This window comes from Varroa jacobsoni, unplaced genomic scaffold (assembly GCF_002532875.2).
Source record: "Varroa jacobsoni isolate VJ856 unplaced genomic scaffold, vjacob_1.0 scaffold_750, whole genome shotgun sequence".
Classification (NCBI taxonomy): Eukaryota; Metazoa; Arthropoda; class Arachnida; order Mesostigmata; family Varroidae; genus Varroa; species Varroa jacobsoni.
The window spans coordinates 88,474-101,319 of NW_019213652.1; the positions used below are offsets into that span (position 1 = coordinate 88,474).

The window sequence follows — 12,846 nt, forward strand, 5'->3', positions numbered from 1 at the left end:
AGTTATAGTTATCCATTACGTTCTACCGGCAACCTTGTGGCGTACAGTGTTACTATAAACTTTGTTCAGTTTTTACGTAATACAGAGGGTTTAACTCTCTAGCTCTAATCTTAGAGACTGTATTCGCCCAGAGGCCGAGATACATGGTATTGGCCCCTGTGATCTTCTGAGTATACCGCAATCGGCTTAAACCGTTTCCGGAACATTTCCTCTCTGCACAACCTAAGTAATAACTGCAATGAGATGGAGACGTTAAAAAGGAAAATAATCTCCAATTCTGCTTTATTCGTGTGCGAATTCTATATTGTCTTTAACACAGAGTCCGCAACAAACAACAAGGGAAAGATTAACGGCCATGAGCGTAAGAGGAGGTCGGTTACTATTACGAACAAGGATACTATGAAATTTCATGAGAAAAAAAACGTTTTCTGTCACAAAAATGTAAGACGATCTCACCGAATAAATGGTAAAAATAAGAGGATGTATTAAGGGGGCCCAGAGATTGGCTATAGGGAGCAATGTGACAGTATAATCAACATTATATACAGCACCAGCTATATGATATTAAAAACAGCATGCAGTAAATTAGCTTCACAAACTAAGGAGTTGGACACTTCTTAAGCTGCTGTGTGCGTTATCGAACCTATGTGTTTGAGAACATGCAGAGAAAAGTAATAATGGCGAACTGGAAAAGTCTTTTGGCTTTGTAGTCTCGACTATGGAACGCTTACCTACATATACATATAGTCATATAGATATAGCTCTGTGGTCATCGAGTGGTACCTAAAATACAGCGACCTCCGATTATACTGAGAATGCATACGGACACATACACGGAATAATATTTGAGAGGTCTTCAGCATAAGATGCTTCTACATAAATTTGCTTGATGATATAATAGCCGATGTCGTTTTTAATAATTACACATCTCGTGCATGTATATAGATAGATATAGATAAGCTGTTTTTATCTTGTCTAAGTTCATCTATACCTGTATGAGATGCATATCTCATTGTAAATCGCCACTTACATATTAAAAAGGAATATATGAGCAGAAGAAATAACTTTACATCGATTTGCTGCTTTAAGGTACGAAAAACTTTTTTTATATTCGTTAGTAAGTTTTCCCTCTACGAGTCATGTCCCAGATTCAATATTTTACATGAATATTTAACAGTATATGTGAAAGATCGATTAGTAAGTATATAGTATGTAACATTCGGGGGAAGCGACGAGTTAGTGATCTTCCGGACTCTATTTTTTTTAGGCGCGTCATTGTCGAACATTGGGAGAATCGTGCATTTAACTTTGTGTGACCTCGATGTGGCGAACGTTCTTTGCTGAGTAGAAATCGTTTGTAAAGGATCGTTCGGGTAGCGACCTTTACTCTGTCCTTGTTTGAAGGACAGACTCAGTGTCCACTTTGCATTGTCCTTCTTTTTTAATCTGTATCAGCAATGGCATTCTTGTTCACTTGTATTCGTCGCCGCGTAACATCATTCGGACTAGTTTACATCGGCATAAACGCTGTACATACGGTATTGTCTATCGGTCTCTTCTTCGATACCGACGCTTGTCGGTCCCACACATCTATTCATTCGACCTGTTAACCTGACTAATATACATCGTGACATGGGCTTGCAAACATGCCTGAACTGTTTGTGTGCGAATGTATACACGGACAGATGAAGCTTTCCATAGATAGATATGCGTGTCTTTTTACGTCAATAAAAGATGAAAAAACGTCATGCGAACGATGATGAATAGGTCGTTCGGTTAGCCGGCCATAAGTAGGAAACTAAAACCCAAAGGGAACATTTCTCTTTTTAAAGCACGAAGTGAAATTAATAATTGACACATTTACTGTGACTCGTACGAATGATCACTCATACATTTTTGTTTATTCATGGACTTTTGTTAATTGTGTGAAGGAAAGAGAGGAAACGGGAGGTACGTATCTTTTTGCATCTGAAAGTTCAATGGTAAATACTCGCGTAGCACCTAGCAAGCTATCATCGAAGTTTATGAACATCGACTCCAGCTTACTTTTTTTTTTTGAACCTACATCCTTTAAATACAATATGCCTCTCCAAGTGTTACTCTGATCGATATCCCAATATCTAGCTAGTTAACCTAAGCGCTCAGTGATGAAGCCCTCGCAAAAGCCTTTCTTGATCAGAAGTGTCCGTGAGGAAGTTGACTGTCGGTGACGAACGACGGACAGCCAAAAAAGCCTTGGCTAATGGAGGAATAACAAATCATGACAGAAAGATGAAAAAACATAACGAGGATATTTTAGTGCTAAAAATAAAATTTTTGTCAGAAGAATGGATTTCAAAATCTCGATTGGTTCAACTGAGCTAAGTGATACAGGGAAGCTTGAATTATGCCCAGCCCGCGCATGGACACCGATAAAATAATATTTAACAGCTAATTAGATTTTTTTTTTTTGTTAACTATTACTTTTTTGTGCCACTTACTGATAAAGAACAAATATACAATATTGCTCCATATTCCGAAAAAATTAGCCGATTTAAAAAAGCACTTGCAGCCTTTTGATGTCCAAAACTGAACTGCGTGGCCCTTCCTATGCCGCTGATGCGACAACAACCTAGTAGGATCTATTGGATAGAATAGGTTTGCTGTTCTATCATTTGGTCCCAGCCCAGTCATAGACCCCGACGGTAGATTATGGCTGGGTATTTCTTCTTCGAGGCTTTAGGGTGCAAGGTATCCGTCGTGGTAGTTGCCTGGATGTTCGAAGGAAAGTGTGACATCCGACCAAACCTATAGGCCGTCTTCCACATTGCTTTGGATCATCATTAAATCGCAAAGGTGATCATCATCGCCTCGTTTTGACCGCCTTTTTACGCAGTATTCCCAGGAGCATTGGTTCGTTTACTTGGCGGCGACAGCAGAGGCAGTGGCTGTAGCAAGGCTAAAATTCGCTTGAGGCAAACCAAAAGAAAAGAAAACTATACTACCTATCAGCCATTTTACGAGGTAAGTGGAGGTTGAGATGCTACGAAAGCGTGACGCAGGCGACAAACCACACCCCGTTTACATCGTGACATCGCGCGAAAGGAACGGCGCGTATTAAGGATGGAAGCCATAACTATGACTAACTGCATACATCTATTTTAGGGTCTCCATTTTTTATGCCTTGAAGTTAGCTCGGAGACCACTTAAGAGGATATATTTGTAAGATATATATTGACATACTTGTAAAAAAAAGTTGGCCGCATCCTCAAGCACTCTAGCTGCCCCTTAGCACAATCCGGAGGAGTGTACGGCAATCCGATCATATCCACAGCAGAAATCGACATTTAAGCAGCCTGTGTCTTAAATCAAGGCGATGTTTAAGATCATCGTCTTTCCTTATATAAGTACTATTCAGTATATAGTATTTTAGTTCAGCAAGCATCCATTCTATGCGCTGCGTAGTAGGAGCGTCGCACTCCAATATATTACATGTAATCCTCATATGATATAACTTTTTGACTCGTTTTTGTACCGGTGCGCGTCAACGCGTGACAAGGACGGCCTTCTAGCTAAGTGGCTCATAACACGACAGAATTTTTATCAATGGCACAATGTCAACAATCGCTTTGGTTTTTGCTGTTCTGGTTGCCGTTGTAACGTTCAAAGAAAGAAATTGCGACGAAAAAGTAGCGGTTACAGCTATAGGAAAAATGCTTTGTTAAAAGAAATGAAGTATTAGTATTTGCTGAAATAGTAATAAGCTTATAACTCAAGTGGTCTTATAACACGGTCGTTATTATTTTTACCATTTTTTTTTTCTATATTAAGGTACAACGAAGCGACAAGCGAAAGCCGTTGAGAACTAATTTGAATTCAAAATCGAGCCGTATAGCTTCCGGCGATACTTTCAGAAAACGCAATAGTCTCGTAGTCTGATAGATCCACAACGAGAGATATCATGATAAACGAAAGACAGGCTGATTCTACAAGTCTCTATAGAAGTGCATTCTAAGCACTTTTAGCCCTAAACTGACTCGTACTTAGGCTGGGCACATTGGATACAGGCCGAACTGAGGACATGCGAAATCAGTACTTGGAAGATTACATATTCACATTGATGATATACAGTAGACATATTACACTGATATATGAGCATAATTTATCTTAACATAATTGCCAAAGCAGTCGGGCACATCAACGATATGGCCTAACAATGGTCTTTAATCCACAAACAGTTTATTTATTTCAATGAGGAAACGTGTCAAGCTGTTTCGATCGGTAGACACGAATATGCGTCCACCGATAGTCTCAGTCCTTTAAATAGTTCGGTTTAGAACTGGCCTAGGAGGATTGCAGGTGATGTACATGACCCTGGGGCGCAAGCTAAGCTCAGAATAGCCGGAACTCAAGTTATAATGTTTTCTTTGAACTCAAATGATGTCTCTTTGCTTTTATGTTTATGTGGTGCTATTAGTAGAAATAATGTCGAATATAACATTGTTGTTATAGGAGAAGAATCTGCTTCATAAATATTGAAAGTCAGGAATTGGTTTTTCTTTTCTATCCGGCATAGATAGATGAAGAAAAACAGAAACTGTTTATTTTAGCACGCCACAAAAATAATGTCATCTTAGTTAGAGACAACAAGAGAATTCTGTTTTGCTACATCGGGTACTGAAAAGGCTGATACAAACAATGAAGTTTATTCGCAGTGGGACTACATGAAGAAAATGGCAAGGTCTTACTCGGGTAATGAAACCTCCAGCTCCAGTAAAAACAGACGAAGACTCCTGCCCGGGACGGGGACAATGAATCTGTAATACATTATGATAAAGTGGCTGCAAACGTAATGGACAATCAACAGCGCCTATACTCGCTTGAGCGGCTTAGTTTCTGCTGTTCGTTCGCTTGTCTCTAATTAATACACCAATTTCGTAAATTTAACCGTTGGAGACAGCACTGCCACTAACTTTCAAATCCTCAAAGTTCGTCCTATCCCGACGTCCTGGCAGTTTCTGGACAGACATATATCTGCCACTAGAGTTTCCATATGTAATCCCTCTATGATTTTTCGAAGTAAATTGATGTCTTTGTTCATTAGTTCCTTTTAAGACATAAAAAACGGACTCAGGTCGAAAAAATAAGTGGTTTGCGACCAGCATTAAATATTATTTTCGCTCAATCCAAGGAGCAATGAAAGCATGGCATTGGGACCCGGTGTTGATATTGGGTAACCGCTTTCAATTGTCGATGAGTCTCTTGAAGAACCTGAGATAGTAGGTTGCAGCGGCGAGTATCCCATGGTAGGCAATGTTCTTAATATCCATTACAAACGCCATTACCAATCGAGCTGACTCGACACTCCCACCGAATTCAATTTCTCTCCAGGGCGGCCCCACTTTCTCGTCTGGTCGCTATCCGGTAGATGATAGAGATCAATTTATGCCTCCTCTATGGCGACCTTGTGCTCCAGGCCGGTTTTCTCTTGACAGACATTTCGTAAACTACATGTCGAAGACAGCACACGCATTTCTTGCTCACCTTCTCCATTTTCAATATTTGTATTTTAATTCTGTAACATGTGACATGCCAACTCCGGCCGATAGCACCCTTAGTCTCCAAGTTTTGTTTTGGTAAAAACTCGTCTCGACCGCGGCAATTCGCTATTATTCTTTGGGTCCCGTCATTCATTCATGTCCTCACTAGCTTTCAAAAAAAAAACGAAGAAGCAAATCTTTAGGAAGATTTGTTTCTTCCCTTTCAGAGGAGCTGAGCTGTGAACAGAAAGCTTTCAGCTTCCAACATCAATAGCTACCATTAATATTTGAGGCCTGCTAAATGCAGGGATTTTTTGTTCTATGTTTCGAATTTTGTATCCGATATCGCCATTGGCATTTTGAAAGACGGCTGGTCCTCACGAGCACAAAATGAACCATGTGTGTCTATGGCTGGATTCGAACGAAAGATTTACCAAGATGCATTGACTCGTATGCCCTATAAAACAGAGAGAAACAGAGGGGTGTATTAGGCGTTCATTTTCCTTGAGCCAATGTTAACAATAGTATCGGCCTATTATTAAGGTGTGCGTTGTCGTAGTAACCGTAATGAAGCTGGTGTTGAAAACAGGCAGGTTATTGTAGAATTTGACTTAATCGAAGCAAAGTTGGCAGTAAGTGCTGAAAATAACTGCTAAACGTTTTGTCGATTGTTGCGTATGTACGGAATCGTGCATTATTATTGTCACATCGAGTGCCCATTGAACTACATTGCAAGGCATCCTAAATGGGCGACGGGTAGTCAATAGAAATTTGTATCAGCAACTTTTCGCTCCAAAGTATAATAGATCGACACAAATCGCGCCCCCATAGAAAATTCCTGGTAAGAAATCTTTGTCATTTCCGTATATCAACTAAAAAACATTGTATTATAAAGAATCTTGCATTATAATAAGGAGCCACACGATGAAAGACAGCCATTATCTCTCAATATAAAGCATATATGAGTGACAAACGTTGTCGACTAGGATTCTTCAGGTTGGTTCTAGATGCGCGACATTCAGATGCGGTTCTGTGGCGTTTATGATTGCGAAGCGTGAGCGTAGTAGGCCTAAGAGTAAATAAGCAGAATAGGCAGTAACTTTGAGGCGTAATTAGTAGTTGGTAAGGCGAACAAGATCTACTTTAAGTTGTTAAGTACGATTTCCGATGTGCGTGTAGGCGATAAATCAGAAAGCTTTATGGCCACTCAGCGACTGCCAGCCTTTGAGCTTCGAATCGTATCATCTAACTAACAAACACTATATATAAACTGAGCTAACTGTACTTCATTTGTAGATCTCTACGATAAACAAAATTATTGTACAATCTATGTAGGCTATATCTTGCACTTTTTTTTTTTATTGACTCTTTTCGCATGCTAAAGCACTTCTTCCTGTTGGTCCGCAGGCTCACTGCGCACGCATTTCATGCTGAAGTATTATAATCAACTAAAATTTCGCTTCTGCCGTGATAATAACATACACAAACATACAAATCGGTTTTATTTTTTCGCTAAGCTGCTATTTCTTCATTTTTGTCTCAGACTTTGACTCCGCGCATCAGCGTAATACGATGAGACAAAGCGAATTCTAGGAAAGTCGTTATCAACGAAACCCCGACGAAGATTATTATAAGCTAATAGGCCCGCGTTTTAATACTTGTACGCCGATGCAAACGGAATCGTTTTGCGTGTTCGCGTTTGTGCCGCTCTTAGCCGCGGAGAACCGAGAGTGTCTCCGCAAGAAGGGGGCAACTGAAGGCGAGAGCGTTTGCGAACGAAAAGGCCACTTCACCACAAAAAAGGAGGAGACGCACTCGACCGATCGAGCGAGACCAGCGCCTCGTTCGCATCTTGCAAGTCTTGAATCGAGATCTTCGAAACAGATTTAATAAAGTAGTATCGATAGAAGAAACGTATTGAATCAAACCGGGCGGTTTGCTATTCTAGGTTGGAGGGAGCAAAAAAGAAGGTTTCTCTGGAGGATGGTGTCAGTGAGAAGCATGGAGAAAAACGTTCTTGGTGGCTGTCAAAAACTAGCGCCTTGTTTCTCCTTGCCTGCCCGCCCCCATTTTTTGGAGGCCGTTTCGCCTGTCGAAGCAAAGCGGATTGTAGCTACGCGAGGACCACGAAACGATCATTATCCTCTGAAAGAAGAAACGTCCTGGTCTAAGATCCTGGAAATACCTTAGACCATTTGGAAATTGTATACGGAGAAAACAGTAGAGCCTGCCGCAAATGCTAAGCCAAATACAATGCCAACACAATTTCCATTAATTATAGTTTGCTTCGGAAGGAATGCCAGATGAAGCAGGTAGTGTTATTAAGCAATACTTATTGTTTACGGCTTTCGTGGTAAAGGGAGATAACAAACATTAATTTTGCAGGACTTGGAAGAAAACTCGATCTACACATACAAAGAAATTATATCTCTGTTATGCGCATTTCTCTGCAAACACATTTTGATTATCTTCTGTATGTAAAGCAAAATACATACATATACTTTATATGTAAGTGTTTACTATGACCATGTGGTTCTTAGTGCAAGATTTGCCGTACTGCAGTCATTTCGTGAATATATACGAGAAACGTTTTCGGTGATGAAACTCCGTTACGAATCTTGCTATGCCCTTTCTGCTTGGGTAGCACCCATAATCGTGAGAGCACCTCATGATTGCCTAACGTTGAAATATAGGTGAACGTAAAGATGGAACTACGGTGAGACACATTGTCTACTGCAAGTGTTTAAAGCTGGACTTGATTAGAAAAACCAAAACGAAGTGCAGTTCTACGTCGGACAACCTACCGCCTATTGTATTTCATGAACGTGCCGGCGTCCTTGCCATTCACGGTGATATTCGGTAAGTTGCTAAAAAGAAGCCTGTATCGTTTTCGTTGCATTAATCTATAGTCACAGCACTATGCGCAAAGGTTGGGGGCAAGTTGCCATCAAAATGTTAACTCATAGTTCGCTGCATCGTTGCACTTCTACCTGTGAGTGAAGTGTTGCTTGACAAGGTAGCTGGGCACCTGAGGACTGACGATTTCTTTTACCCTGCACAAAGTGGACTGAGCAAACGACATTCAACAGCCTTCAACCCCTTAAAAATAGACTGTGATTAAATCGTTCCACATCATCGAAATACTACAGTGCACAGTACATATTTTGGTCTTCCTCTCACCTTCGATACGGTAAATTATAGCATTTTCTGCTGAAAAATATGGCAATCTTCAGAATCGGATCTCGAGTCCGCGTCTGGTGTCTGACCTATTGTTCTAATATTCCACTCGGTGCTAAAGCTGGCGACCGATGGTCTGTTTAGTCGGAGCCATTTGTCATTCGCAGTTGCTCGGATCCTGCGCAGATCCTAGACGTAAAGCCAATGTTCACGATGGGTCTCGTGTCGTTATAATGCTGGTAGAGTCAAGTGTGACTGACTCCCTGTTTCTAAAAGTGTCATTCTAAACGCTGTTCCTTATAATATAACTTACGTATTAATAACGAAATAATCTTAGAAGTGACATTTTACAGGGAAAAAGGAGTCACTTGTGATAAGGATGCGCGATTCCAAAGGTATATTCCCAGCGTGATTAGTTAGGCCGCTCGACTGTGTAGCTCGATTCCTCGAACTAGGCAAGACTCATCCATACACTATAATACGTATAAACTACTTCTCGTTTCCAAACTGATATATAGTATTAATATTATCCTATTCTAATAAAAAGAAAGTTTCTTACTTTTGCAAGTTGTGCGGGACTGCTTCGTGAAATGTGACCAAAATACCTTGCTATTTCAAAATGGCACGCAGTTTACGAATGTGGAAGGTGCCTATTTAAATCCTTCGTCCAATCAAAGAGTTTAGTATTAAGTTGTTGACAACCCGCAAACAACATCCCAACGTTACGCATCCTCACACCCAAACGTCATCCAGTCAGAGTCAAGGATCATCAAAGAGGCATAATTTATAGACTTTTTCTGTTGTTTGAGACCAAACGTACTAGCACAGCTGATTTTATCTGAAGTACTTAATGCTCGTTGAGCTATGTATGGAGAACGCAAACTACATGATAGTTGTACGTTAATTGTGTCTAATATCTTTAATAAATATAGTACACCAAATTACCGCTTCTTTTCACTCAAACATCGCATCGCCCAAAACTGTCTTCTATATTTGGGCACAATACGGTATAGTCTTGTCTTTTTCTTCAAATGAAACAGCATGTCACATGAGTCTCTGTCCACTGCCTTCAACGTTCGTCAAGGCGGATGACCTCAGCGGGCCGAAAGAAGCATCGAAAATGCACTGGATTATGCAAAGCCGCTCATCTCTCAAGAGACGAAAAATGTTGGAACTTGATTTCATTTGTACGATGTATAAGTACAGTATACTTTATAATAACAGGTTGAACTATTGCATTTAATGCATAGTAACAGCAGATCGTGGCAAACGACAGCGATACTTGAAGATTAAACCAGTATATATATTTATTAAGTCGTACTTTGAAACTGAATGATAAATTGGTTGTTGTAACTAGTCGGTCTAGAGTGATATTTTCTCTATATATTAGAGGTATGTTAGTTTTTTACACGTGTCCCAGCACCTTGGCAGCTTCTGAACAGCTATATACCTACCTTTTCATATGTAGCTTCTTTAGCTATGGCTTTTCACAGTAAATCAATAGTGCATAATATATGCGCACTTATTGCCCGTTTTAGGACACGAAAGGCCCTGCAATCACATGGACTAAGATTTGAAGAAGGAGCGGATTAAAACCAACGCTGGACATTCCTTTGGTCGATCCATAAGTAACTGAAGTATGGCGATAAGGCTCAGCGTTATCATTAAATAACCAGAGTGCGTGCCTTCGATTGCCGTGTTAGCGGTCCGTGAGTCTCTTAAGACACTCGAGATAGCAAGCTGCATTTATTGTTTCACGTTCAAAGGGTATTCACGCTCTGATGTCGACGAGTAGTATTACCATCACCATATGTTCAACACTGCTCGAAACTGCCACCGATCTCGATTTTTCCTGCTTAGTTCTCTTCCGACTGGGTGAAGATCGGACCTTGTCTATAACGACCGTACACTCATAGCAGATTTTTTGTTGATTAAAACTCCGCAAAATGCACCATATGCGTTAAAGTTAATTTCTGAACTCACTTCTTGTGAGACGAACATTACCGGTTTTCACTCACAAGAGTATAGAAAACCCAAGTGTTTACCAGATTTCGCTTGTTAGCGTGACGTATCTATTCCATTTCAATCTTAAAATCCACCAAATTTATGTCTAATAACCTAAATATTATCTCTCTCTCTCTCTCTCTCTCTATATATATATATATACATATATATATACACATACATATATATATGCACACTTACGTACGTCGCTAAACATACTGTTTCAGTTTTCCACCAAATTCAGGTCTAAGCGTAGAAGAAACGTTATCAAGAAAAATTTCTACAGTGTTTATGTTTCACCTAATGCAGTTTCAAGCCAAATAACCAACTACCCTGCCAGAGAGGTCGTTAGCTTCTTCCTTCAACTGATACATCGCACTGCAGCTCGGAAAAACGAGGCTTTCTACTTATGTGTATGCACTTAGTGAATATAGGTTTACGGGCGTCGGATCATGACTGAAGCGACAGGAGTAGACGAAAAAACGTAAATATAACTACACATAAAATTACTAGTTCATAATTAAGCACAAACCTGCTTCTTGAGTATGAGGGACGACACATCTTTGTTGTATGGCTGATGTTACAGTCGACCCGTGGCAAACGTTGAAAGAGGCACCTTCACGTTTGACCGAGCAGTCTTGCAGATGTATGCTTATTTCTTTCTCCGTCTAAAAGAAGCACCTATTGAATATAAAAAAAATGCTTGCTAAGGTGTGAAACTGGGAGATCCTTAGCTTTACAGGGACAATACTTGAGTGCGCCTTGAGCGAGTATAAGGCATTAGGGGCAGATTTTCGGGTGCATAACGTTAATATAGTACTGGTGATCGACAAAGCGACTACGGAAAATGTGTATTAAAAGAAAAAGCATGATATATATACACACATCAATATAGTTCCTCTGCATGAACATTCTAAACTAAAACCAGGCCGGATTTATCCTTTGTAAATATTATATATCTAATATAGCGTCTTTGGCAGCGTAAAGATAAATGCTATAATAAGTAGAAATAGCATTTGGAGATCTGTGGCGGATAGACAACTCTTGTTAACGGTCATGTGCAGCCCTGATCGTTGACTCGGACATCGAAGTTGAAAGTTCGACGTTTTCACTGAGGCCAACTACGTACTCATATTTAAAAAATCGCTTCCCTAACATTGAAGATAATAGTAACGGTCAAAGCGAATCAGGTCAATCTCTAATAAATGTGTATCGGCTCACATACAATTTAGAAATTCTTTTGCGTCGTCGAAGACGCAGCGGTTGTCCACAGGGTATCAACTGATTGTTGCACAGGTTATTACAGAATTTCGGCCTGTTCCAGAGTGTGCTATAGCACATTGGTAAGCAAAGGATAAAATTTGAACGATATGTAAATATTCTATACTTGTCTATAGAATAAAGAAAGTTGCGATCGGAAAATCGTGCCAGAGGCTTTATTTCCTATAGCGAGCCTTGCCTACTTTGTAAAATTTTAGAGTTATTGAACAGGTGTGTTCATATTTAACGTAATTCGAAAAAAAAAAGGCCAAGATTGTATAACAGATTGTTCTGAATGTCTAATGCGTAATCTATGAGACGGAGTTTGTCCAAGCCTAGAAATGCGTAGCAGAGTGCACGTCTCAACCTTGCAAACCCCTATCATAATAGAGTAATCATCATTAGCGCTCCTGTGATGTAGGGTAAGCGCCACTGCCTTCAAGTTCCCGCTCGGTACATCGGATTTAGCTGATAAACAAACGACCTTGACGGCCTAGGGAGCTTTAACCAGTTGTTTTTTTTTCGACACCGCGCATGCGTACAAATAAACCAGATACAGTTTCACGTTCAACATTTTCACTTTACATTTACTTTTGAACTAATATCATTATCGGCTTTACTCTTACAGTTCACTTAAACGAGAAAAGGTCTTTAGAGCTGTGACGACGACTTCAATTCGCTCCTTACCATATATAATTATATAACGGACACACACGTTCTCCTCCATGCTGTGCCAATCTAGACAAGCATGGTAATTAAGTCCTGACAGGCGGCCTGAAGCAGTATGATTTTAACAATGTACAAGTTTACTCCAATGCTAGCGTGTTTCTTTGGCTCTCGATGGTCGGATTATCGTAAGGTTAGATGCCGATTAGCAGAACAATGC

The 12,846-nt window shown here is 40.1% G+C and overlaps 1 protein-coding gene across 4 annotated transcripts in view; it reads left to right on the forward strand.

The window, feature by feature from the left end:
- Positions 1 to 12,846, forward strand: part of Ktl (BTB/POZ domain-containing protein Ktl) — a 103,271-nt gene that overhangs the window by 10,921 nt on the left and 79,504 nt on the right. Inside the window, exon 1 of one of the 4 annotated variants that reach the window (XM_086969510.1) lies at positions 8,242 to 8,378. The exons of the other annotated variants lie outside the window; for them this stretch is intronic. The gene's annotated coding sequence lies outside the window, so the exon portion shown is untranslated. Of the gene's footprint in view, positions 1 to 8,241; positions 8,379 to 12,846 lie in introns of those variants that run through there. 4 annotated transcript variants of the gene reach the window in all.